We start from the raw sequence: 22,984 nt of genomic DNA, 5'->3' as shown, positions 1-22,984 counted from the left end.
ACGCATTAATATTCCTTATATATATTAACAACACCAATGCTATCCCACGAACTTCAAATATCGTACTCTACGCTCATGACACGATTGATCTTTTTTCATCATATAACTTACCATCTGTATCTCACTGACAAACGAATGGCTTCATATTCTGTCCAGATGGCTCTGTGCCCGGCGGTCATGTTAAATGGCAATAAAACAAAATATATTAACTTTTTAGGTCTCGATACACCTATGAGCGTAACTACCACAATCTCAATCCAGTCACTTCTCTGAGAGAGCGTTTCTGTGCATAAATATTTATTTCCTTTATTCCAAGAACATCTCTGCTGTACATATACTATCTGCCACTTCATTATATCTAGATAGACACAAAGGGCCTGCTCGTACTAAGCACCTTCGTGTGATCGTCAAAAAATCTTTTTCCAGCCAACATATGGAGAATATGCTTTCTAGCGTGCTATGTTCTGGGTGCAAGCAGTGCTAAAACGTAATATCTGGTGGAAAGCTCGCTTTACAGTGACATAAAAAGTTATTGCAAGATTTTAGGCCGCTGATGATCCGACGGGGCCAATTGGGACTTGGTTAGCCCCCAAAACACCCACATCAGCGTACAGGGCGGGGGATTACGGATAAGCACAAATAGGTTGGGCCCTGCAGAACACACATCTGTTCCATTTGGCAATGTCGGTAGCCCAATAAATACGCACATCGGCCCAGCGTCGGGAATAAATGGTGTCATGCCGGAAAACCCGCCCGGATTCCAATTCTGCCGGCCGCTAACTTTCTCCTACGAGCGTCCCTTTTGACAAGCCCTGGTGCTGCGCCGCAAGGCACGCGCCCTAACGCTCCCTGACAAGCCACGATGCTGCGCCGTACGGCAGCGGAGTCCTAAGGAGAAGCATCTGCAAGCAACACGCCTGGACCTGTCGCAAGAGGCCAGACAGCGAGGCGCCAGATTCCTTCTCTCCCGGACGCCACCGCGCGCGGCAAAATTTGAAGCGGTTGGCCCGCGCGATCGCTGATTGGTCCTTTCGGACTGCCGTCGAGTGCTGCCTTTGGATTGGCCAGTTCTGAGGGGCCACCGTTCCTCAGGCTATATAAGCCCCAACGCTGCAGCTTGGAAGTGTGTGACGGAGTGACCGAGTGACCGACCCACCGTGAGTCGAGTGCTGCTCACGAGTGGAGTCGGATGGTGTGACGTGCTGGTGTCTCGCTGATCGTCGCTGTGCGAGAACAGTCGCGTTGTATAGCTCTCGGCCCCCGTGCCGATGTTGAACTATATTATGTCCTGTACATAGTGTATAAAGCGTTTTCTTAGTCTCACGGACGCCTTACTCGGAGTCTTCGCTACCGCTAAGAGAGTTGGCAACGCTCAGTCACGAAACGGGTGGCGAGCGCAACGGGACCACCTCTATGGCACAACAATGGGTAAGCCAAGATGGGCTGGCAACTCCGGTCCCCCCCCTGTCCCATTCGGCAATTCAGGAAGCCCCAAAGTGCTCACATCGGCCCCATGCAAGCCAGCCTAATTTGAGCTTTCACCAGCAGAACCAGCTTCAGTCCCATTTGGCAAGGCGTGTCGAGTGTGAGCAGCCGAGCTCAAGCTGCCACCGTGCGTTTGAAAAATGCGCCCTGTTGGCAGCAAACAGGGCGCCTATCTAGACACCATTCGCGAAACACGGGTGTTTGCCACGTGGGCTGCCCACATAAGCCCCGTATAGCCCTTCGCGGTGGTATATCAAATTCCTCAACTTCACAGGCTTCGTCATTAGCGTCCTGATTATTTCGGCTACTCTATACATCAGTGTAAGATTTTCATGCCACTATAACATAACTCATATTTGTGAATAAGTTGCCCTCATTGTCTCTTAGCGCAAGCGCTGATGTTCGGCGCTGACTATTTTGGCTATGACTATATAACAGCACTCAACATCACAGTGGTCAAGGACACCGGCTGCCGAAAAGTGCCTTCCGCTAGATCTGAATACTCGCGAAGTTTGGTTTTGTTAGCGGAGGTGATCTGGCTTTCCACGGCGACAGTATTTAAGAATCGATAGCGATTCCTGCACTCTTTAAGGCCGCTGGAGAAATTGGCAGTGTCACGGCAGTAAAGCACTTAACCTACCGGTACACGAGTTAGCTGAAGATAAAGGGTACGGACGCGGACAGATGTAAACGGAGCGCGCCGTACAAGAAAGAACTGCGTGTCAGCGCCCCCTAGCCGAACCAGACTAAAGCTCCAAATTGCCACGCGCATGTGCACGCCCTCAACAAGCGCAACGCCCTTACTGCTCCGCCAGTTTTGCACTGGACCGGCGTCAGTGTCGCACTAATGATGATTATGGTCGGATGGTTGCGCCCTCTATAGCGAACGGGCATTTCGAAATACGCGGATCGCTGCCTTTGATGCCGCAGAGCCCGTGCAGCGACGGTAACATTAATGCGCTTCTTCTGAGACAGCTGTAGGCATGTTTCCAACGCAAAAAGCCCGCTTGCTTCGAACTTTTGTTGTCTCTGGGACTAATTTTCGTCTGGCTATAGACTAAACGCGCTCAAAACACTCGATCTACCACCGCTGTCTCGATTTCATTTATTATAGTTACCATTGATTTTCTCCTTGCTCCTACGAGGCACCGATGCAGTGGCAATGCATGCGCTTTGTGTCCGTCCTGCAGCACATTGTACACCTGTACTGAAACCCGGTCTAGTTGCTCAGCTTAAATCAAGATGAAACCGCCGCTTCTAGAGTTTTCTTTTTTTTTTTGCAGCGCGACCCAGCGTCGGAAGGATAGTGGCAGCTCCCAAAGGCGCTGGATGTTGCTGCTGCATCAGTTGCAAGGCGTATATTGTAAATCAGATCGACGCCTAAATGTAACCGCTAGCAGTGAAGTAATATAGGCCGGACAGGGGAGTTACGATCGCTGGCTGATGTCTGTCTTGGCTCATTCTTTGATTAGCGGGCGCACATCGGAACGTGTACGCCGAATTTCACACGCGCGGAGCGAAACAGTGACGCACCGCTGCCGCGGCATTCACGTGAGGCAGTGAGACAGCGTCTGCTTGTAGTCACTCAAAGATCCCAAAGTGCGCGATCACCCGAGCTTTGCTGCGCACATGACAACTCAATACGCAGCCCGCCGTCCCGGTGGCGATAAGCTAAGGCGATAAGAGCAGGTTCCAGAGCAGGGACAGTTGTGCTTCCCGAGAGGCAGACAGGGTATACATGCTTTGTGCGGCGTCGGCGCCTCGCAGGGGTAAGTCGAACCGTCATTGATCATTGAAGTAAATTAACCCGAAACTACGGCAGTACCTGGAGTGCTTCAAGTGCCTTTGGCTGCTAGCAAGACGCAGATGAGTGCCAGAGGCAACAAAAGTTCGAAACACGCGGGTTATTTGCGGTGTAACCGCGCCTCCAGCTGTGTCAAACGAAGCGGCTTATACAGTGGTAGGGCTGTCCTCGCTGCTCGGCGTTCAAGGCAGCGGTCTGTGCATTTCGAAATGCCCGCTCGCTGCACAGGGCGCGGCCATCCGGTCACCATCAGCAACAGCCCGACTTAGACTCTGGCTGATGCGAGGCAAGCGGAGCAATGAGAGGGTCGCGCCCGTTGGGGGTCTGCACATGCGCGTGGCGATTTTGAGCTTTAAACCGGCTCGGCTAGGCGGCGCTGACACGCAGTTTTTTTTCTTGTGCGGCGCGTTCCGTTTACTTCTGTCCGCGCCTGTACTGTAGATTGGGCGGCGCCTTAAAATCTGCATCCTCAGCCATTTGTCAATAGCACGGGGAGAATGTTAAAGATGAAGAAGGGATGAAGAGAGATTCGATCGACACAGCACTAGACCACAACGAACTTGTTTTTCCTGGCCGGGTGTTCTGCATAATATATTCCTACCAGCTCACAAAATATACAGGAAGAGAATTGACCCTATCTCTCGAGTAGTTCTGAAAATGAAGGTACATTTTTCAGAAAAATGGGTATTTTGGGCTGAATGATTTTCAAAGTAAAAAGTACGTGCACTGTGGGGCTTTTTTAAGCGCCTGGCAGTTGCTGACTAAATTATTCCTTTGGAACCACCTCGTTACTAATCACTGAACTGACCTTTGCGTCTCTTTATAGCCATCTAGCTGAAATGATTTGTTTTAGAGCGCAAGCACCGTTCCGACGAACCAACCCGAAGCAAAAATCTTGTCTTGTGCACTGTCTTGTACAGTCTCATACACCCCCGATCAAGAATCTTGTCTTGTACATCGAGCGAACTCGAACTTACCAGAGTTATTCGGGTAAGCTCGGGTTAGTTCGGAGGAGTGTCGCACAATCTACAGCCAATGGAAGGAAGCTAGGGCAATTTGGGAGGAGGGTCTCACGTGCTGTAGCCAATGGGAGGAGGGCGTCACGCGACTAAGACAAATAGCCTTGTGGCGTCATCGCAGCTTGCCCTAGCAGGTGTCATTTAAATTAATCATTGTTCATTACACGTTGCTTGAGAAGAGCAACATGGGTCACGCAATATCTAACAGAGGCTTTGATAGAAACTACCACCTGTCAGTGTAGTGGGTGCATCGCTTAACCGCTGCGCCACTGCGCAGGAAGTGGTTCGAGGACTCGCCGCCATTTATGAATGATAATTGGAAAACGACCAATTCTGTATATACCGGCATCAACTCACTAAAGCCCTTGAGGCAGACTGAGTATCCTTTGCATTCGTACGTGTACTGAGTTTAACAATGATAAACCTCTAACAATTTTTAAGACTTGCCTGCTAATCAGTCATCAAAGTTGACTCTGTGATCGCAACTTATAATCTCAGGAGGCGGAGAGTGTTCGGCATTGATATTAGCCCAAAGGCCTCTTGCATTATGGTTTCTTTCGAAGCTGCTTTCGGTAAATATTATGACGGCATCTAATTTTTTCGCTTCTATAGCCTGCATCACCAAGACGGCATTTTTGAACTTTGTTCCAGGCGATGCTGTTGAAGGATTAAAAGGGTAACATGGAGGCTAAGAGCGTCAATATGCTTTTACTGAATCTGAACAAATAAGCTTTCAATTTTTCAATTTTATTCATAAAAGTTGACTTCACATGGGCGCTAAAATTTTTTCCCCAGAAAAAAGAGACTTGGCCATTCGTAAAAGCAAAATATATCGCGCAGAAGTGTCCGAAGCTGGCAAATATGCGGAAAATGTTGCACGTACTTTGAGAAATGTTATACAGCAGTAGTCTTTTTTATAGTTTTGCACCCGGAACCCTTATTTAGTGTTCCTTATGGCGGGGATGAAGAACTTTTATTTTTAGAATGGGTGAGTATGGGGCCTCTCCTTGTGTGTGAAGCCTCAGTCAAGGGCTTCGATAGCTTCTTGCTATCCTCTAGGCACACGCTATCAACCGCTAGTTATTGCTAGGTCTTTAGCTAGACAGAGCAGCTTCCCATGAGGTAATGGGGCGGGTCATTGGTCGTTGCCCTGCGGTGGTAGGGGGAGACGGAGGAGAGTATTGTGAGGGGAAGAAAGGGTGCTTGGGCCGGAGATTTGGGAAGAAGATCATCTGAAGGTGGTGCCACGCTGTGGCATCCCCTCTGGATATGGATAGGTTGGGTGGTGGAAATGTTCTTCATTGGAGTCTGTAGTATTCGAGGATGCGTGAGTATGTTAGTCTCTTAGCAGTGCGTCGTTAAGGTGTGTTCGCCTTTCATCTGGATTCCAGCCTCGAATTTCTCGGGCGAGTGCGCGTATACGCTCGTTTGCAGAAAGAGACGTTTGGCTTAAAGCCCAGACTATCCCTACCATAGGGAGTGTGGCCGTCATCAGCGAGATTCTTCAGTCTTTGTTGCGAACGAGTGTTAACAGTAATCCCCTCTGCATTTCGCTAGGAACAGCCGTTGTCTGGCCACAACTTCTAGAATTTCCTTCTCTCTCGACCAATGGCGGCGAACTAATTTTGCTGTAGAAGGAGGCAGCGTTTTCTGCACGCAACAAGCAACAACTATGCATATCGCGTCTTTATGAGAGAAGTCCGCCTATTGCCGAAGGCCAGTGCGCTGAATAGAAATGCCATTTCGGTTGCTTTGAGGAGACAGCTACTGCATAAAGGCCAGGAAAAATCATGCCGCACAGCCAGCGGACCAGCGGGCGATCGCACGCTGTTCTTCGGGACGGCCACTTCCGCGTTCTCGCATAGACTAAGATCCGGAGCGCCTGATAAATAATTTGTATGTTTGTTAATCTTTGTTCTCTTCGTGAATTGGCCTTATAGTATTTCTGTGCAAGTTAACCTCTCTCAAGTCAAACTCTTTGCATCTGATGGGATATGTGCATTGCTCTGCATCTTCTCACTCCTGGGCAAAGCTTGATGTCCAGTGAACTTTTGAATCAGCTTCATTCTTCAGAATGGGTTGGGCAGTAAATGGCCTTCCGCCACCCCCTTTTTCATTTGAGAGTGTAATTCCGGCCAAGATTTTAACAATAATAAATCGTGGACATCGTCTTTCAGACGAAAATATCGGCCACCACACGCCCTGACGATGTTGGGGTACACACACTATCACTTTTTATTTGACAATAGGAAAGCCCAAAGCGTGGAGTTGAAAGTTAACGCAGTCTGGATACCGCAGTCTTTCTCGGTATGCACTTTAATCAGTAATGGCTTTGCTTGAGATTGATCCTTCACCGCCATATTTTACGCGTTCGTTCTGCGCTCTCCATGCTCGACAGCATTACTGCCGGTGCCGTTACTGTGCAATGAAGCTGGGTGATCCAAGACAGAGAAAGGAAATTCGTTGTAGCCTATGGCGGCTTTACGGTGCCGCACACAAAGATAGAAAGTGGTCAAAGGTGTCGAACTTGTCCCTTAGTTAAAACATGTTTCGGATTGGGCTAGTGGGATTTGCATTTTAAGATACCGGCAGTTTGAGCTCACAAAAAAAAAAAAACATTGTTCCTAAGGCCAAAGAGCGAGTGAGCAATCTCGTGCGCAGAGGAGAGAGGGCCGCGATTTTCGCGCAGCTCCTTAAAAAGCCCGAGGAAGGAAGCGGCTGATGGCACTGACTCCTCAAGCCTCAAAAGCAGCCAGAGGCAAAATAGATGCTAGGCACTTAAAATAACTGAGGTCAGTGAAGGCCGTGGCATATGAAGCAACCACAAGTGCACGCCTGTGTTCATTTTCGGCAATTACAGTGATTAGGCACTCTGGTAACTGCTAATTTCGTGCAATAGAACTCGTGATGACAGCTAGTGTCGGCGAGGATGGAGGTAATGTTGAAGATGTTGGAATGTTCTGGCGTTTGCTTCAAGCAGTCTATAAGTGCTTATTATCTGCACTGCGCCGAATATGTAAGATTCGCATAAGTTTTGGGAGGAATATTTTCTAAGGCGTAAGCCATTTCACCTTTAAGCGAAAACCTGAGCGCGTCTATGTGTGTGTGTGTGTGTGGTGACCAACGATGGTACCCATAAAATATAGCATCCAAATGCAACCTGGCAGGTGAAAGCTAACTTAATCGTTGGTCGTGCGAAGTTTTTAGAAGATATATGCATGTATTTGTAGTTACAAATCACTCTTTATTTTCCACAGACACTTTTTCTTCACGTAACACTCCTGTCTCAATGTTTGACTGTCATGAAGGTGGCTTAGTTGTCGAAGAAATTCATAACGTGTTCAACCTCCTGCACCAATGCCTGCCTCATAAGCAGGCGGTTTACACTAAGAAGACAACGCTGTGAGGGCTCTGACCGACGCGGACAAGCACCGCTCTGGCGCCATTTATGATCGAGCGGCGGTACTTTCGTTCGCTCGGCAGGGCTGGTCGCGAGTGGAGCGTGCTCGTACTCCTCTCGCTTTCCCTCTCTCTCTCCTTTCTTCCGTCGCGATCAGTTACACCGACGGCGACGCGGCTCAGCCCACGAACGGGCGCATAAAAGCTGCGCTCTAAAAAACACCGCCCACAATGGCAGCCAATTTCATAGCACAAAATTTCTAAAAAAAGAGAACATGCACCCGTGAGAACTTTAAATGGCAGAGACAAGAATTTTAGCACGAAATTCCTCATTAAAGACAGCAACTATTTATTCTGACTTCTGAGTCTACTTACTTTCCGGCTACTATATTCGAAATATTTTGACTGACTAAGAACGTTGGGAGAAAATGGCTTGCTTGGCTACAGTATACTAGTTTGAAACCTTAGAATAAGCTCTCAACGAACAGGGAATCAGCTAAGACTGAAAGGTAAAACAACTGGCTTAATTAGAAGGCTTTTTATTCATCAGGGACAGCGTATGTCGGCGCTAAACACCACCACTGTCCCGTTTTTACTTATTTTCTGTGAATATAACGCATTGCGTCGTCCACCATAAAGAAAAAATTGTGGGCAAAACCATGTTTGTTGCTTATTCCTCGTATGTCGCACTTTTATTCTTCAAAGGTCTATTCATGCGTACTATATTTCTAGTCAGAGTTAATAACGCACTTCACGGCGCTTCTGGTTTCTTCACTTTATTTCACATTTTGAAAACTTTCATGTACACATGGATCAAAGCTATCCCGATAGAACTAAGATGCAGGACAGTGCTCCAAGTTTCTTCTTTCCCGAGATGAAGCCGCAGACACAACCCGGAGGCCCGCATGGATCCCCTGGCCTTTGTGTAGGAAGGCACTGATTGGTAACAGAAAGATGGCATTTAAAAATTCTTGCTTGAGGTAATTAAATTTCGTTCTTTTCTATACTGTCCATGCATTACCGAGATGCAGAAATCTACGAGAGCTGTTTTATTGTTAGTGCTGTTCATTGGCGTGCTGTTCAACTAAAAACACCAGAATGGTTGCGACTAAACAAACCTTTAGGCACTGTTTTTGTCACGTAATTTGCAAGCACCCACGTGCCACCTACGACGTAGAGTGTAAGATATGTCTGCTTAGTATGCTCGCATGCTCTTGGAATCTGGGAGCAAGCATTTGTTTTCATTACTTTTACTTTATAGTAACGTCTTACACGCATTTTGTCCACTCGAGGAGCCAGCGGTCACAAAATAATTATTGAACACAAAGAGAAAAAGCGCCGACACGAAACCAGCACATGCGAGCGCGGACAGCAGATGCGCGAGGAAATCTGCCTGTACGTGGTCGAAGACAACTGAGCTATGGTGTCACTATACATTGACCGAATTTGAAGACAACCTGCGCGTACCAGAAGTGTAAGGCGCTGAAATTTTTCAAGGTGTCCCTGTTTGGTCATCTGGTGAGATATTGGGCATTCATGGGTGGATAAAATTTGTTTTCGTGTGGTTTCTTTAATACATATCTTTGCATTCAAACGCGTGCTCCGCTGTTTAAAAATCACCTAGATTTTAGCCACGCTGTTGTGGCTCATGTTGAACTAAGTTCAAGTTATATGCCCAAGTGGGCTTTGCACAAGCTTCTAAGACCTGCAGGTCGGCTGATTATGACGGGGTATGGCACTGCGTGTAGCAGATGCTGGGACAGCCGGTGCCATCACCTTTGCGACGACAGTTGCTGCGACACGCGCCCTCTCTCTCAATCTGTATCTTCTAGCACCATTTCAGCTCCCTTCTGTCTGCATGTGGCAGTTATAGTTGCCCTGACTCCTTCTGTGCGGCATCGGCCGCGTGACAAACATTTTGAAGTGACTGACAAGTGGTGCTGCGCAGACTATTGTGATGACTTTCTGTGGACTTGCCCGGCTACAGCCTGCGTGAGACGACGCTTTCTGCAGACTATGCAGGAGATTATCGCAAGTGGGCACATGATAATCGATTTATTGAGAACTGTCGCCACATTTTAACCGAGGCTTGTTTACACTCCTCTTATAACTTTCTCGCCCTTTCTAATAATACGCCTAATGGCAAACAGCTCGAATAAAAAGAAATAGTGGCATAGTTGGAGCCAGGTTACACGTACGTGCAATTTTCGCTTTCTTCTTTCACTTTCAGTTGCACCTGTCTGCCCGCGTCGGCCGAAAGGCTTCAGCACGCCGCTTTGGCGCTACCCATGCTGCCACTTAAGCGGTCGGCTTCGCAATCTACTCAAACCTACTCCCTCCACGCGGTGTGGATGGACAGATGGACGGACAAAATTCTGCGGCCAAAAAGAGGTGAAAACGTAGCGATTGAATGCAATTGTGCAATAGAAAAGGTCCTGAAGCAATATCTTGCATATTACGTTTTAATCGTTCTTTCCAATTAGTAGGAAAAGTGTATTCTTATACAGTGATCTAATACGGCGTAATACTGAGCGCTGCAGATCAAGCTGTTGTACAACATTATTTCTCGGCGTCAGGAGTCCGCTTTCAAGCCGATTGTTAAAAATATCCAAAAATGCTCGAACCAAGCAATGTCGCAATAAGCGCAAATTAAAAATTAATGAAATAAAGGAAACTTTTAGTGTTTGCGCTTTCGTGGGTACGCGCCGTAAAAAGCCGAAGCTTGACGGACGTGAAAAACCGCCTCTTCATTTCAAAGGCATTCACCTTCCTGTATAATGTCATTTGCGCATTTGAAGGAGATTCTTGCTTCAGTGAATCCACAACGCACATTGCGAAAACTAAGTTTCACATCTTAAACACACAAGGCCCAAATCTGGGAGAACCTCTGATCGCAGGGCAGTGGCGCATCGCTTAACCGCTGCTCCACTGCGCGAGGTGTGGTATGAGGACTCACAGGGATCTATGAATGTTAAGTAGAGAAGTAACTTCTGCTTGTGCAGGAATTAACCCATTATGCTATCACGTCATGCCCTTACGGTGGAATTTTTTTACCAAAATATCATCCCTAGATATCATGTGTTCAGCCCGAAACACGCCCAGAACGTGTTCTAGAGAATTGTATTGCCCTGTGTACGTCCGGCGCTCACCATTGCGCTGTACTCTTTCCCTCCGGTCCCCTAATCACACCACTATGGATGAATGAATCCCGCACTTGGTGATTTAGCCGTAGGATCTGGCGTTCAACCCTCAGCTAATCTTTCCCGCTTACTTTCGATGGACTAAACTAAATATTGTCACATAGAGGTGCCGACAGACCACAGGTCATAAAGGCAGTAAAAGACGGCAAAAGAAAAGAAGGGACATTGCAAAGCTTTGAGGCAATATTGACAACGCCGTCGATGATTGGTTATCAGGAAACGAAAGGCGCGGTAACTGTCTCACTTCACGGCGGACACGTCAACCGCGCCGTTAATGAAGGGAAGAAGGTCGGCGCGAAGGAATAAAGAGCTGCTGTATTGGGTCTCTCCGATATAATTTCGACCACCTTGAAATCTTTAACGTGCGCTGACATCGCACAGCACATGTGCGCCTATTGCGTTTCGCCTCCTTCGAAACGCAGCCGCCGCAAGCATCAATGCGAGCAACACAGAAACAATGAAAGAGATTTTCCAGAAATTAAGTAGTGCTAAGTATGCAGGTCTCTTCGAGGGAACACCCTGTTCATCATCACATTTAAATTACATTTTAAGATTTTCTCCACGTCAATAGATATATGTGTGTGTGGGTGCGGGGGGGGGGGGGGGGGGGGCACGGTGTGGTGGACGAAAATCAACAAAGACTGATTGATATCGCAGCTATGCCCACACTCGATGCAGAACTTGTCATATAAACAAACGAAAATGGACAAACACAGCACGTAATTGAGCTGCCTATGGCCGGAGCACTCCGCGAGGCTAATTGCCTCCCTCGCGGCACGCCTAAATTCTCATTTACACAGCGCACAGTGCTTTGATGCCATGTGGTGCCTACGGGATAAGGGAAGAGCGGTAGGGATACATTTTCAGAGCTGTATCGCAGATAACATGTGATAATAGAGCAGTCATTAGTGAATTTATGAACGTTCGGCGTCGCTTCCTTGAAAGTTATGTGTACTTCAGCAGGCTACTCATAACTAGAGCTTCGCAACATGGTGCGGTGAGCTTCAGAAAAACCGGACCGTGTTAATTACGCATGGTTTGAAATTTTGAATTCAGACTTCGCACTGGGGTTGAGAAGAAATGGTCATTTCGGTCTTTGAATAAGGAGAGCAGGGTAGCGGAGTCGGGACGATGCTGTCATGAAAACTCTCACTTGAGCCTCAGCACAAACTGCCCCTTTCCCTAAGAATGCTGTAGTTGCAAAACGGTCTTCTCACACCGTTTTTCCAACCTGCTTGCATTTAACCTCGAAGTTGCAAACTAAGCACTTCTATCTTCATTTTAAACTTTCCAACGATTTGGATGATGCTTTTTAGAAAGACGGAAATAATACTTTTCCCACCTGATGGCTGATAAAGGTAGTTCAGCAATAAGCAAATTTCTGCAAAATAAGATACCATGTAGTCGTTAAATGCCTATTTTGAACCCTCTGCTGTATTCAGATTTTTTCTTGCGTTATATAAGGGCAAACACCCTTTTGACTTTTGTGCATATCTTCGAAAATAGGAAAATCTGAGTGCTCCTCTGTATCATGCTAGCTCAATTATGTTACTGAATTGTTGAACTTCTGAGAGTAAAGGTATCTAGACAACGATTGACGCTTTGTTGTTCTGTGCCCCATATCGAACTGAACCGATACACCTGTAGACAACGCGCACGGATGGCTCATTGCCTAGGCGATCAGCTACAGAGCCGGGGTATTGGGATTCAAATCCGACCTCAACGACCAGGTTTAAGTGGAGATGAAATATAAAAGGCGCCCATGTGCTGTTCGGTGTCAGTTCCTGAAGTGGTCGAAACTATTTAGGAGCCCTCAATAGGCCACCACTTTCATCTTTCACTCGCACCGTCCTGTCACCTCTCACAGCGCGGTTCAGGCGTACACCGAGAAGTGAAACAGTTACTGTGTCTCAAAACCCAATTTTTATAGATTCGCCTGCAATTGCAGGGAAAAAAAAGATTCACTCTGCAGGATACACTACACCCTTCGGCAGCTTTCAGCGCTCACTGATGAAATTTTCATGTGATCTGGAAATGAGAAATACAGTACCAGCAGAGGGCATTTTCCTGGTGTCGCTGAGCTCCACCGTACAGCACGGCGTGGCCTCTGGGCATTGTAACTGTGCTTCATGCCATTAGTGCCTTGAGCGGTGGGCGGGTAAACGCACCTGAAAAGAGCGAAATCTACTGAGATGATTATAGATTCAAAATAACCACAAATATCATTGGCTTCGCTGATCTTTTATTCTAAAAGAACTTCAGAAATTAAGCGTAATGAAATCGATAGCATCATTTTATGCGTGCAAACGCAGTTTCTTAAGTACTCTGTTATTCTGTAAGCTAGTACGCGCTTAATGAATTGAAGCTGAATGTGCAGGTACATTAATACTGAACCTTGGCACTACCTGCTTGGAACTCGTTCTGACTGCTTTCAGAAATGAGATGGGCTTTGATGTTTTTTTGGTTGTGCTGCGTATAGCGTGCCCATCCTAATAAATATTAAGAGAGAACAGAAAGAATCTGAAAAAGCTTGCTTTCAAAAGCGCAAATTTTCTTTGTTCATTTTTACAGGAAGCACATTTACAACCATCGTTGGCAATCATATTAACCAACCACCAGAACTGCCTCATCCTTTGTCTTCTACAGGAGGGGCGCCTGCTTAGCTGTGATGACTGGAGAACTGGTTGCTCATTCCATCGATCAGCTGGCAACCCCTTGAACGCTCACGGTGTTGCAGGGATTCTGTGTTTTACACCTAAAGCAACTTTGCTGCCATGACGTTGAACACCCTAGAGCCACTGGGAATGCCCGTTTCTGGGACTCTGACAAACAGTGAAAAAAAGTGAGTGAAAGCTATTTTTTTTAGTGGAGAGTTCAGGAATAATTTCGACCACCTCAAGACCTTTAACATGCACTCACATCGGACAGGAAACGGGCGTCTATGCGATTCTCCTTCGTCAAAACGCCACTGTCGCCGTGGTCGGGTTCCAACCCGGCTACTCCGGCTCTGTAGCCGAGCGTCCTAATCAGTGAATCAGCGCGGAAGTCCGAGAAACGTTTGGAGACGTCTCCCGAACCGCCTGGATGCATTAGCCTAAGGGTTTCACATGGCTAAACGAAAATGACCGAGAGCCTTGGTTGGTTTGTTTATGGGGTTTAACGTCCCAAAGCGACTAAGGCTATGAGAGACGCCGTAGTGGAGGGCTCCGGAAATTTCTACCACCTGGGGTTCTTTAACGTGCACTGACATCGCACAGTACACGGGCCTCTAGAATTTCTCCTCCAAAGGAATTCAACCGCCGCGGCCTGCATCGAACCCGCGTCTTTCGGGTCAGCAGCCGAGCACCATAACCAATGAGCCACCGCGGCGGTGAAAGTCGGCAAACACCAAGACCATACTGCGATGGAAAGAATGAAATGAGAAGAATAGCCGACATTTTTTGCGCCTCTTGCAAGTTTCGCCACTTATGCAAAACAGCTTAAAAATAGTAATTTTTCTCCTTGTGTTCCGTTTCCTTTGCCATCATATGATTAATGGCGCGTCGAAAATAATTTATGCAACTGTATGTATGTCGTCTTGTTTATTTCCTTAGAGCACCGTAAGCGACAGAAGAAGTTCGGCGAAACCCTGTTCCACAATGCTTCTATATATTTAGGAGTAGAGCAAAAGGAAACACGTTTTTGTGCTAGTGTTCGCTTACGAATCCGCGCCAAAAGTTCCTGAAGTAAGAAGCAGTGCGCGAAATTAAGTAGCAAGTGTGGTTGTACGGCAGACGCTTCAACAGGCCCGAACTTTTCAATGTCTAGATAGAGACACTTAGCTGTCACTCGGCTACTGAGTCAAAGAACCCAGGTTCAGTACAGGTCGCGGCGGCCACATTTTGAGGTATGCGAACCGCAAAAGGCATTCTAGTGCGTTGCATTGTGAGGGCACGTTGATTGTCCCCAGGTGGTTGAAATTATTTCGGAGCCCTCCACGGCAGCACATCTTTTTCCTTGCTTTCATTCACTTCTCATCCCTTCCCTCATGCCAACCGAGAAGTACGACAGTTACCGCGCCATTTCCTACCCTAAGTGTCGCAAACTCTCAAAAGGCGAACAAAGTGCGTGCAATCGACGCCAATACGGCAAGTATTAAAAATGTTGCCTGTATCCCAACAATCTAACATTATAATCATTTAATTAAAGTTTAATTAAAAAATGATAAAAGGGCGTGCTTACTCCGATGTTACAATCAAGTACAATACACACAGGCACTTGGCTGTCGTATTCATGTGGTCCCTGCAACTCTCCCGGCAGTGAAAAGCGCTAATGCTCAGTTAATAAAGCTACCGGCCTGCACAGACGTCTCGTACAGATGCTTGACGAATGCACGTTTGCTAAGATGGTCTTTTGTTTATTAGTTTCTTCTAGCGCGGTGTAACGCTCCGTCGAAATGAAAACTAGTTTGACATGCTTGTAACAAGTGTATGCAAATTAACTTCAGAAATGATTTGTAATCTCGTTATCTACTGCGCGAAAAGCTCTGCCGTTGCTATGCAGCGGTCGGTATCAAGCAGTTTTCGTCTTTAATCTTCTCCACCTTTTAGTGTAATAGCCCTCAAGAAGGGTAATATACGTACCCAAAGCGGATGTACAATTTATTCCCGTACAGATTATTCCCAGCTTATTCTCTTCAGAGTTTATTTAAGAAATTTGATTGCCCTTGTCGCTGGCTTGCTCAACTGCGCAACCGCCTCTGTTCCCAGTTAGGAAGCTTCTTTTTGTTTCCTTTTGTGATGCTGCGTACACGAGGTGCATTTTGTTTTAGTCTTTTTAATGATCAATTATTGTATAAAGTTTTGCATTCTCGGCATTGCATAAAAGGAAATTTCGCAAAACCCATACGCTGCATTTCAAAAACACGGACGTTAAGCTTTTCAGTTATCTTGAATAAAATACCTCCAGCATTTATTTTGTAGCATTATCTTTCCTCGATACGTGTCTTGGGGTTTTCCGGCTTAATTCTTCTGTTAATAAATAAGCCTCGAATTTTCAAATTTATTCGGTTTTCTAATAGCGGTGATTCCAAATACTGGCTTTTTCGGGTTTTCGGGCTTTTTCGGGGAGAAAACCTACATCTTAGGTTTTCTCATCAAGGGGACTTGAAGTTTTTTACTACAACATTTTTATGGTCACGGTTTCCATTTTTGTTTTTCGGATGTCTACACGCGTCACTCACTCGAACTATGATTTCGAGTCTTGAAGTGCACGTTTTTAAATTTTGTTTCCTTCAGTATTTCATCTCTATGGCTATTTTGTGTTGATATTGGTTTCAGACTTCTTTTAATTGTCACATTTTTGCAATTCTTCATTGCACTGTATTAATGTGTTCACAAACAATAGGGCCGCCGTGGTTGCTCAGTGGTTATAGCGCTCGGCTGCTGACCCCAAAGATGCGGGTTTAATCCCGCCCATAACGGTCGAATTTCGATGGAGGCGAAATTATAGACGCCCGTGTACTGTGTCATGTCAGTGCACGTTAAAGAACTCCAGGTGGTCGAAATTTCCGGAGCCCTTCACTACGGTGTCCCTCATGGTCTGAGTTGCTTTGGGACGTTAATCCCCCACAAACCACAAACAAACGGGACCTTTTGTTTTCACTGTTCAGGTATAAACATAGTAATCTACACCTGAAAAGTTAGTTATAATATCGCCCCCTTCCACTGTGATCTCATGTAAAATTCAGCGCGGTGGGTATTGTGAAAAAAGAAATAAATAAAAATTAAAAATCTTGCTACAACCCACCGGCTCTAATAAGAGACATACTATCAGAACAATCGATCCCACAAGAAGAGTTCACCGTTGGTACGTTCCGACCACAGTCAACTACCTAGGAATACTGCACTCTTCACAATTCGGTATCTATCCCCGCCGCTAAGGATTCAGTTCTGTACACCTTTCCTGGCAAAAAATATTAAAAGTTCCGAATTACATCTCAGGGAAAAATTGAAAGTAATGTTGCTGCCTGCAAACGAACACCGATTTCTTTGTGACATGTCGCCTTGTGCATTCAGCTATATTGCAACCAGCAAAAAGAAAGGCCATATGTAATGGTGGCAACATCGTTATGATGCAAGCATTTTCATGTCTTATTACGCTTTTTTAAACGAGTGATTCCTGCGACAGTGACGCAGTTGGGTGGAGACGACGGGGGAGAAGAACCAATTATATATAAATCGAATGAAATGTGTAAATCATTTCCTCCACTCATAAGAAAAACCATAACGCTATGCACAGACTCCTAAATAAAGGTTACAGTTCTTCAAACTGCTGTGCGCAAAACTTTTTGCGTTTTAAACCGCCTCGCTTATATGATCTCATTGAAAAGGGAAGACAGGTGGTTTTGTCTTCGATAATTGAAAAGCTTTGAGATGGCAACCATCATCATCAGCCCGACTGTGGCGAATACAGAACAAAGGCCGCTCAAAAACCTCTCCAATTAACCCGGCTTTGTGCCAGCTACGGCCTCCCAGTCCTCAGAATCTTCTTAATCTCATGCGCCTACCTAACGATCTGCCAGGCCCTCCTACGCTTGAATTCTCTTGGAATCCAGTCCGTTACTCTTAACTACCAACGGTTATCTTTACTTCGCATTACATTACCTGGTCAGCAACATTTCTCCTTGATTATGGCTAAAATGTAAATGACCCGTCGTTGGTTTCGTTACCCATTCTGCTCACTTCTTCTCTAACACTTACCACTTTCCTTTCTATAGCTGCTGTATACTTTTCTGTTCAGAGATAATTGATAAACTACTATCTATGATCTGAGAGAAAGTGCAAAGTGCACTCCACACCATTCCTCTTCGAATTATTTCGTTCTCGTGATCCGAATCTCCGGTCACTACCTATCCTAAGTAGTCACATTCCTTTGCCTATTCCACCCGCCGCGGTGGCTCAGTGGTTACGGCGCTCGGCTGCTGACCCGAAAGACGCAGATTCAATCCCGGCCGCGGCGACCGAATTTCGATGGAGGTGAAATTATAGAGGCCCGTGTACTGTGCGATTTCAATGCACGTTAAAGAACCCCAGGTGGTCGAAATTTCTGGAGCCCTTCACTACGGCATCCCTCTTAGCCTGAGTTGCTTCGAGACGTTAAACCCCAATAAACCAAACGAATCCATTGCCTGCTCCAGCGCCTCACTACTACTAGTAATCTGCTCTTCCCTTCCTTGACTGCTGGTCACTAATTTTGTTTTCTATATATAAATTTCTAAGCCCACCCTTCTGCTCTTCCTGCCTAAGTCATTGAACATGCTGTTCAATACATCCTGTGAGTGACCTAGCAAGGCAACGTAGTCAGCGAATTGCACATTATTAACGCGTTCTCCATTAAATCGTATCCAAAACCCTTCCTAATAAGGACTTTTAATATCTCCTTTAAATATGTGGTGTAACATTGGCGATACCGTGTCTCCCTGCCTTACACCTCTCTTTATTGGATTTTATTGCTGACTTTATGAAGATCTATGGCAGCAGTGAAGTCGTTATAAATACCCTCCAGTTTTGTTTTACAAAAGGCTTATGTAAACACTGGTTCTGGAATGCCTACATGAGTGCTGCAGTTTGAGCGAGCGAAACGCTTTTTTGAAAACTGCACAGGCTATATATTGTTACGAAGAAGACAGCAGCCTGTGGCGCGGTGCGGAGCGCTCGCGCTAGGCCAGCGGCCATTAAATCATTGGTTGTCCATCGTTCATAACGCCTCATTCTTCGGCTGGCCGCCATGTAACATTTGGTGCGAGGTGCGGGGGTCCCTTCATCGCCATCCTGGTCCCGGAGCTTCGGCGTCCTGCGCCTGCCGTGGTAGTCGGCCTTGAGTGCCTGGTCCGCCCCGCCCGGCCGTGCCCTAGCCCGACCTGAACCGACCTCGCCGCTCACCCCAACCCCGTCCTCCGTCCGGACCATAAGGCACGACGAACTCACGACGTTGCCGCGACCATAATGACCCGACCGACCCAAGACCCACATGTGAGGACACCGCCCCCTGCCCCTGCCGTTCGGTGCGTCCAACGACCTCGGCCGTCAACTCCTGGCTCCCTACGGCCCAGATGCCTCGTGGACCGGGACTCATCCGCCTATCATCTCATCCACCGTGACGGCCGGCACTTCACCCCCTTCCCACTTTTCCGCACTAGAAGCCCATCATCATATCGCCCATCCGTTCGTCGGTCTCTTCTTTACGATCGGGACGATCGCTCGGTGTCCCCGGGTAATGTTACGAAGACGAAGCTGGCAGTGGCGCGAGACGGAGCACTCGCGCTAGGCTAGCGGCCATTAAATCATCTCTTGTCCATCGTTCTCATGTCTCGTTCTTCGGCTGGCCGTCACGTAACAATATGATGCCGTGGTTAACCCCTTGTGATCTGTTAACACTCGCTTGTCACACAATTAGATTCAAGGGGAATGACCACGACGTCATGAAAATCGGCCTACGCCATTGGCTGGAGGGCTTCCTTTGAAGGGCATCTGCCGCTTCGTTCTTGAGTTGTATCCGACTATAATGCTGCAAAATTTCAAGACAGGTTGCATTATTTGAAAGTAGGAACGTTCTGGCGGTAACAGAAGCAGAAGCACCGAATTGGAAAAACAGCGCAATCAAAGACGAGACACAACAGAAGGACAAAACACCAGCGCTGTGTCTCGTCTTTGATTGCGCTGTTTTTCCAATTCGTAAAACATGTACCAACCAGCCCGCATTTGCCCTCTTCTAGAAGCACCGGTGTGCAAATACACATATTAACACCGGGAAACGGCAGAGCGCACACGGTTTGAGAACAGCGGAATGCTCCGTATATATGCAGCATCCCTAATTATACGAAGAGATATCCGATAGCTGTTTTGATAGCGTTTGTGGTGCTCTCGCGCATGTGCGTCCTGTTCTGATGTTGGCGATCCACTAAGTAAAGAATTTTCAGTTGTGTCTCCAGCGTTGTCCTGTGTACTTCTCCTCCTTGTGAATGCGTCCTTTTCGCTGGTTTTCTACGTACCATGCACCAACTGGCCCAACAAGCTACGCTTCTTCAGATATCCGAAACCACAGTGAAGGCTAGTGGCCCTAATCTGTTCTAGTAGGCAATTTTATTGGCCAATAAATCTGGGGTGCCGGAAAGAATAAACGCGATTGTGCGCATAAAGCTGCAAACATGTGTTATCGAAAATGCAGGTGAAGTCTTCCCGAGCTGTGTGCCTCTCTGCGAGGGGCTCCCATGAAACCACAAAAACCATTTTCTTCTGATCATGCTTCACATTAGCATTAATAGTAGATTTAAATCATTTAACACAACAAAAGTAAAGCTGGGTGTGGAGTTCCGTGCTTAAAACCTACACCATACAACTGTGGTTCGTGTGCATACGGAAAATAATCTTAAGGGTGAAGCTGATACTCTTACCTCTTGGCACAAAACAATTCCTTGGCTACGATGTCGATCAGACCCTAGAAACGTTCTACACAACTTCTTTCCATTATAATATTTTTCGTTCTCTAAAATTTTTTTCACAATATAAAATGCTCCAGCGGGAATGTTATAGCAACTTTCCAACGAAAAGAAAAGTGATTAACTAGACACGCTCGCCTTTTTTGAATAATTCAATACATACACATCATACGGCTTTGCAGGGATCTCAGGAGCAAGTAGCACGTTTATAACTCATCTTCTCAGGTAATTGAAAGGCATGTCATGCCGAATACGCGGCAAATACGCGGCGAGCGGTATACAACGGAGCAAAAATCGAAGCCGAAGCCAGCCCCGAGCTGGACTCGAAGCAATTCATGCTCAAATGGAGCAGTTTTGTTTATTGACCCTTAATACCGTCAGATATTGCCGCAGTTTTATGCACGCGTGATACACTTGCATAGCGTTAATGAACGTTTACTGACCCTACGTGCAGAGGCTCAGCGGCAGCGCCTCCCGCTGTATGCTCTAATGTGCTAATGCGCAGTTCATCATCATCATCATTATCATCAGCCTGACTACATCCACTGAAGGACAACGGCCTCTCCCTTATCTCTCCAACTAATCATGTCCCGTGCCAGCTGCGGCCACCATATCCCCCGCACATTTCTTGATCTCATCCGCCCGCCTAACTTTCTGCCGCCCACTACTACGCTTCGCCCCGCCGCGGTGGCTCAGCGGTTACGGCGCTCGGCTGCTGACCCGAAAGACGCAGGTTCGGTCCCGGCCGCGGTGGCCGAATTTCGACGAAGGCGAAATTCTAGAGTCCCGTGTACTGTGCGATGTCAGTGCACGTTAAAGAACCTCAGGCGGTCGAAATTTCCGGAGCCCTTCCTTCACTACGGCGTCCCTCATAGCCTGAGTTGCTTTGGGACGTTAAACCCCAATAAACCAAGCCAACCAAACTACTACGCTTCCCTTTCCTTGGGATCCAGTCTTTTACAGTTAATGACCATAGGTTATCTTGCCTTCGCATTGCACGCCGTGCCGAACATCATTTCTTCCTTTTGATTTCGACTTGGTTCATCGTTGGTTATTTTTTGCTTTTTATATTTGCTTTCTTTGGACAAAGAGATGTGCCCGTATGTTCGGTCGTTGGACGAATGGATGCGTCGTACAGTATGATTTCCTAGAAGGCCAAAAGTTAATCCCTTTTCGTAAACTCTAGTGGTTGTGGAAAATAATTTGTCCCTGAGATCACGAACCTCTCAACCAATTTTCGTATGTGATTTGTCTGTAATTTAAGTTTGTAGACGAGACCCGCGCAAAGTTGTGCTGTATGAATGTCGCGAGATGGACGAAAAAAAAAATCGAGTTCGCCCCCTCATTTGCAAGCAATTTCTGCATTTGGCGCTTTGTTAACTGCTGGGCATTCGCTTTGAATGAGCGCGAGTGCATTTTTATTGTGTCCTCTTTGTATATTTTGCGGCACTTGAAAACTGGTTGGCTTTATGGTGAATGTTTTATTCCATTTCATCTAACGACTACTACGGAAAGCTCTTTGTAGTTGTTGTGCAGTTACCACTGACGAATGCTTCGCGTATCTGTCGGAAGATACTCTCGTAGGCTGAGAGTCAGCTGCCACTTTACACATAACTTGCACAACTGAAAAACTCTCGTGCACACTGCTTCAATATTCTGTACCAGAAGGTAAATAAATTTACTGAGAAAATGCTTAGGAAACTATTGCGAAGAATAACAAAATTTAAATTCAGCATCAGAGGACACATTCGCCATGCTGATATTCTTGAAGGTCAAAAGACATCCAGACTTTGACGCCCTGTGTTTTGAAGGGCATGCTTCCGGAGGATGTGAGGAGCGAGAAGCCTAGTGGCTTGCCCCCCCCCCTCGTTCTTGAGGGTATGCCGTCAAGGCTTTTGGAGATTGAGGCATGTGGCCTTGAGGAGGATTTGGCTTAGTGTTGAGGAGATGGACGACTCACGCATAGAGGAGATTGATGGTCAGGGATTTGACGCGATGAACCGCATTACTCTGAGGACCCTGAGACATGCGGCCTTAGAATGTTTGATGCCTGGGGCCTCGAGAATATTGAGGCACAGCTCACTGAGGCGTTCGAGGCCTATGGTCTTGAATATCATTTGGCTTGGGGCATTCAGCAATTTCAGACTAAAGGGCTTAAGAAAAACTGCTCTCTGGCCTCTAAGAACTGAAGGAATATCTGTTGGTTGACCTCCAGGAAGGTATGGTTAAGAAAAATGAGGCGTGGAACCTCGAGCATTAAGAGCCAGCAGATCATGAAAAGATTCGGGTCCAGGGTGCCGAGGAGAATGAGCCCTAAGGATGTTCTTGTCCGAGGCATTGAGGTGGTTAGAGCTGTATCGGGTTAACAGCTATTGCTCTAAGACTCAAACTCTTCGGCTAAAGTGAGCTCACTCCCCATGGTATAATGTGATACACCATGTCAGACTTAGCTACTGCCGAAGCCTTTCATATCTTTGTCGCTGGCGCAGAATGCGCTTTTGCCGCACTAGCTGTGAGCGCCGGGGCGCCGCCGTATCTGCGCGTTCACTTGAGGGGAAAGAGTGCACAATTACGGGCTGTTGAAACGCATAGGGAGTAC

General features: G+C 46.8%; 1 long non-coding RNA gene across 1 annotated transcript in view; it reads left to right on the top strand.

The window, feature by feature from the left end:
- The first annotated feature begins 757 nt into the window (after window positions 1-757).
- Window positions 758-22,984, top strand: part of LOC149359666 (uncharacterized) — an 88,706-nt gene continuing 66,479 nt past the window's right edge. Inside the window, exons 1-2 of the long non-coding RNA XR_016288292.1 lie at window positions 758-1,428; window positions 9,938-10,098. This is a non-coding gene — a long non-coding RNA (uncharacterized LOC149359666). The remainder of the gene's footprint in view (window positions 1,429-9,937; window positions 10,099-22,984) is intronic.

Source organism: Amblyomma mixtum, chromosome 2 (assembly GCF_055824585.1).
Source record: "Amblyomma mixtum isolate Tamu chromosome 2, ASM5582458v1, whole genome shotgun sequence".
In the NCBI taxonomy this organism is placed as follows: Eukaryota; Metazoa; Arthropoda; class Arachnida; order Ixodida; family Ixodidae; genus Amblyomma; species Amblyomma mixtum.
This window is presented reverse-complemented; position numbering and strand designations above follow the sequence as displayed.